Here is a 6000-nt window from a genome sequence, read left to right on the forward strand (position 1 = left end):
ATCAGGAAATTTTGAGGTGGTACAGTTCATTCCAACCTGTTCAGTTCTTTCTTATGTCTTATTACTGGCTCAGCTAATTCTCAGTTTCAGCTACTCCTCTCTGTCTTTGAATCAAATCTCTAATGAGCTAGCTACTGTAGCCATGATCTCCTACAAATCTTCTATGAAGACTATGCAGAACAATTAATTGAATTCATTCATCCCAAATCCTGTGTAACATCCTTAATTCATCTTCTTTTCTCTCACCCCAATAAATCAATAACACTTTGGCTCTTCTTGATTGCTTGGAACCATCTAAAAATTATCAGTGAATGCCCCATAAACACTTTTTTGTTTTTGTTTTTGTTTTTGTTTTTCCAATATGCATTTCTTAAGCTAGCCATTTATCTTGGCTAAGGAATTCAGCTGAAGTCTTTTAAAAAAAAAAAAAAGGCTGTCTCCTGATAAGCAGCTCTTACCTCCCTCTTACATCTCCTTTTCTCCTTTTCCCCACTCCTTTCTACAATTACACGTCATGCTATGTCTTCTTGTGTGTGGTGGAAATATTAATGTTCATTAAGGAGAGCATAGGTTAGGGCTTGATATTTTTTTCGAATATACTGGAAATACTGCTGTCACCCTTTCACAACTGAATAAATACATTAGTCTTAATGCCAACATACGTATGGATAGTTGCATCCTGACAGAGGTACTGTTTATCTGTCTTTGTTTATTTTTCCTCTCATTTGGTCTCACATAAATGTTGCACAAAGCCAAAGTGAGGAAATCAAACTTACAAACACTGCACATTAGCCTTTATGCTCATTGGTTTCATGCATGGTGTCATGATGAAAATTCTTCACCTCAGAAGACATCTGCTCCTTAAAGTCACTGGTAAGTATCAGATGGTTTTCAGAGTGAATTAGATGTACTGCAAAACATTGTGTAGTCAGTTTTTCTTTTTAGCTTTCTTTTTATTTTCCCAGCATCTGTGAAGTTATTATTGGCAGATGCAGACTGCTTTCTGAACTGGTGCCCCTTTTCAAATTACATCAGCCATACAGAGTTAATGGACTGTGTTTCAGCAGAGTGGGTGGGTGGCGAACCACACAGAGTTATTTAGCATTCAGAGAGCCTTTTCTTTCCTTCTTGTCTAAAATTGTTACTTAAGCCTCTGCAGTTATCAAGTAGCAAGTGCCATTGGAACCTGTTTAGCTTACCCTTCTGTTCGCAGGGGATAACTCTGCAGTAAGGCCAGTGTAACAAAAGATTGCACCACTGTTCTCTGAATAGCTCTCAGTGCAATACAGTGGGGCTGGCAAAAAAAAAAAAAAAAAAAAAAAAAGACTGCTGAGATGATGCTGAGAAAGAAACCTTCTCCACTGGAGAAATACAGGAAGCAATGCTGTTTCATTGATATTCTTTGTTCTCATCCATGATGGTTACAGGAAAAAATGGACTGAGTTTGCAACTAGAGTAACTAGCATAAAGTACCACTGAATGCACCAGAACTGTATTGATTTATATCAGCTGGGTAATGGAGGAGGAAGCAAGCTCAGTTTTGATAACAACCATAGTGAAAGCCAGCTTGACATTTTTTTTTTTTTTTAAATAAAATATATATATATATATATATATATTTTTTAAAAAGCCAGTTTGGCTTCAAAGACTCTAAAACACAAATAGAAAAGTCAAAGGAGAAACAGAAAATTCACACCAAAAAAGTGATATATCCACTCTCACAAAGTAGGGCTGTGTTTTAACACTAAGGCTCCACGCTGCTCATGCCATTAAGGTGTTGCTGTATTTGAGAAAGTTTTAAGCTACCTAGCCTAGGGAAAGTTTACGTTCTAGTAGAAGTGTCGCAGGACTGACCTGTGATCTTAGCAAACAATTAGGTATAGATCATGCCATGTTTTTCATTGCCACAGATTAAATGATATTGATAACTGACCTGTGTGGTTTGTGCTGGGGTAGACATGTCTGCACCCACAGCAGGAAGAGGACTGATAGTACCAATAGCTGAAGGTTCATGGCTTAGAAGCTGAGCTCTTTAAAATAAAGAGGGTTCTGTCTTCATTTTTGTCCTGGTTTAGGCTGGGACAGAGTCAATTTTTTCCTAGTAGCTGGTATGGTGTTGTGTTTTGGATTTAGGATGAGAATAATGCTGGTAACATACAGATATTTTAGTTGTTGCAGAGCAATGCTGAGGCTAAGCCAAGGGCTGTTCAGCTCCTGGTGCTGCCCTGCCAGCGAGGTACCTGGGGGTGCAAAAGGAGCTAGAAGGGGACACAGCCACGAGCCGACAAGGACTAGCCAAAGGGATGCCCTATACCATGTAGTGTCACGATCATCAATAATTACGGGATGTTTGGCCAGAGCAGGGGTGACTGCTGCTTGGGGACTGGCTGGTCAGCAGGTGGTGAGAAATAGCACCGTGTATCACTTTTTTTATTATTGTTGTTATTATTATTGTTATTATTATTATTATTATTATTATTATTATTATTATTATTATTATTATTATTATTATTATTATTATTATTATCCCTTCCTTTTCTGCCCTATTAAATTGTCATTATCTCAACCCATGAGTTTTTACTTTTGTTTTCTGATTCTCTCCTCCATGCTACTGTGGGCAGGATGAAGTGAGTGAATGGCTGTGTGTTACTTAGCTGCCTGCCAGTTTAAACTTTGACAGCAAAAAACACTGATGTCTAAGCAGATTTCAAATTTAATTTCTGAACACTTCGGAAGTTTTCAGGCACTTCTGCATCCACATGGTTTCATCTGAAGAAGACTCTCGCTCTCCTAACAAAACAAGATGCCTGAACAGCACTACTAAGCTCCTTGCCTAATCACAACAGCAAACACCATGTCAAGAAGCAGACTATTCCCTAACCTGCTGCATTTTCACTTTTAAGCACAATCTTCCATAAAATCTGCACAATATAAGCAGCTGAAAAAAATTCAGCTGGAGATTATTCCGTGTCACTGCTTTTCCCTGGAACAACAGAAATATATAAACTCATCCATGACAATGTGTTTTCTCATATCTTACTATCTCCATCTGCTGTTTTGCATATGTACTATCACTTTCATGTTTAAAGTCTGAAAAAAAAAAGCAGTTGTGTTTTGGCAAATAACCTTGGTAGATCCTAGATCTTTAATAATGATAGCTATTAAAGCTAACAGAGAATCTGAAAGAGTGACATTTAACTTTTTGCATTTTTCAGTCCAGAACTTAGTATATCATCATCAGACCGTCTATACACTCCATCATTTCAGTTTCCATCATTTCACTTACACTGTTACTGTTTTTGTTAACTTTGGAGCCCTGTAACCCATGAATCAAGCAGAACATACTGGCTCACAATTGTATTTTTAGATTCTGGAAACCAAGTGGCGACCTACTTTTCTTGATGTCTTTTCCATCAAGAGAACTACCTTGGTTTGCATTTGAGATGAATCTTCATGCACATTATGTGTATGAAGAGCTGCCACTGTGAACAGGATAGGCAGTTAATATAGACACGTTATAAGAGTTCTCATGAATTCCTCTAGAGCTTTGAAAACATGACCTGAATAGTAGGTAACTGGAAAGAAATGCAGACATATCTAACAACAGATTTGCAATTTTAGACATTGAGATACATCGAACATAGGAATACAAGCTATATCAAACTAAGAAGTCCCTTACAAAAGCCATTTACTTCCATTAACTCCAAAAGCCACCAAGAATGACTAACACAGATGGAGACATTTACAATCCATTAAGGTAATATAGCATCAGAAAGCAATTGGAGATTTTGTCAATAGGATCTTTTCTCCAAGAACAATATTGACTCTTTCTTAGCAGTTACAATAAAACAGATATCAAAACATATAAATAGAGAAATTTTCTCATCATCTTTGGCAGCTCTGTCATATCTCACAGTTAAGCAGTTCAAAGCATGTGAGCCAAGTTTTGAGAATTTGAAAACCTACACTTACAATGTTCCATGTTTGTGTAATTTCCCCACCAGTTTACTCTATGCAAAAAGTTCTTCAAAAAAGCCTCCAACAATAAATGTTTGCCTGTGTTTCACAGCAAAATAATGTAGTGGCTTCATCATTGCAAATTTCAGTCTCAACATTACTGAATCCTGTCATTGCTAGCTAATGCTAATATCAAAGACTGTGAAAGGTCACTTTCTTTTTACCCTGACAAGCATAACATCAAGGAATGAAGGAATGACAAAATTGTTATATAAATTACATTACATCATAACTAAGAAAAAGGTTACTGGAAAAGTAGCATTGCCCTCTTTTCTTTTGTATAAGTTAGCAATTAAGTAAGAAATCAAGAAACAGATTAGCAATGATCAATTATTTTAGCTGTATATCTGGATATTGATGAGGTCATTAAGATGTTTGCTCTAAAACTACTCTATTTGCTGACTTAATGAATATGACCTAAACTGGTGACCTTTGAATATTGTTTTTGTTTTGTACTGATACCAGGAAATTTGCTAAACGTTAGTATTCAAATATTGTTTCCCTTGTTTATGATAAAATATTAACTTACTGTATATTTTTCTGCAACAGTTATGTGTACAGTATATAATTAGACTGGTTTTGAAAAATAAATAAATTTTTGAATAATAAAATAAAACTAGTTTCTTTGAAACTAGTGCTTCCTTATGTTGTGATATTAATACCTCTGTATAGAAGCAAGTGTCGTTTTGTCCATTAAACAAGAAAACACTTGTAGCAGATTTCTGTGGGTTTTGTTTTGTTTTGTTTTGTTTCATACCATTAAACAGAATGTAATTCTTCATTTCAGCTACTAGGCTACTAACAGATTTTACAACAGTCATCAAAATTATTCACAGAGAGGAGGAAATCTAGTGAAGAGAGATGTCAAATGGTTGTTGCTTATTTAATGTCTTACTTGCAAATGAAGAAATATAAAATAATTGGAAAGCAAACAGAAAATTCATGGTCATCCATTCTATATTTTGTTCCGTCATAAAGTAATTCATAGGTATAAAGAGATTCAGAAATTTAACTGGTAAAGGATTTAAATGCAGGGAAGAGAGATAGGGAGCTTTTTCTCCTGTGTTAAATATGATTCACCAAGACTATAAATCAAACAATCAATAACAAGAAACACCATTGACAAATTTCTGGGAGCCAGAGAAGACTAATGAAAAAGGAGAAGCTTGGAAAGCAGCTTGATGCTTTAGCAGAGAGATTTTCCTTAACACTGATTTTTGGAGACTTATTTGTTGAAGGTTATGCAAAATCATCTGATTTTGGCAGGGCCAGCTAAACAAACAATGATTAGCAATATAGATTGTTAATTTCATAAACTTCATTCTAAGGACAAAATCAACAGTAAGTGACATGATGAATCCTCTGCACAAAAAGAAAAAAGAAGAAAAAAAAAAAAACTTCAGGGAAACTTCAACATCTTTTTTTTTTTTTTTTTTAATTTTCAGTCTTTCTGAATAAGGGAGGATCTAATTCCATTACTTGTCATTACAAAGATATTTGGAAAACACTGAAGATGTTATAAGCACCAAATACATCACTGACAAGAATAAGAAAGACAGGTCATATATTTGTCATGATATACTCATAAAGGACAACAGGCTTGAGAATATAATCATTACGTAAAGGCTATTATTTTCTGCCACCATTATAGCCAACCTTACACAACCCATCACAATCCAACATTTTAAGACCAGTTAAGATTACTTGATCATATGGTCTAATATTCTGCTTGTTAGAAATGATATCAGTTTTCTCAGATTTTGTTACATTGGAACCAGGAACTCATGTGAAGAAAACCTATTGTTATTGTTAAAACAACTCTCCCATTTATCAGAACTCCAGCACTGCTGGTCTTCTATACTTCTCAAAAAATCTTACTGTCAAAGACTGTGAAACATGTGCTTGCCTAGAAAAATTACAAGCAGTTATCACAAAATTCATAACAAAAGGAGTTAAGACCCTTTCTCATTCTGAAACTGAGAC

This window comes from Anas platyrhynchos, chromosome 1, assembly GCF_047663525.1.
Source record: "Anas platyrhynchos isolate ZD024472 breed Pekin duck chromosome 1, IASCAAS_PekinDuck_T2T, whole genome shotgun sequence".
NCBI lineage: Eukaryota > Metazoa > Chordata > Aves > Anseriformes > Anatidae > Anas > Anas platyrhynchos.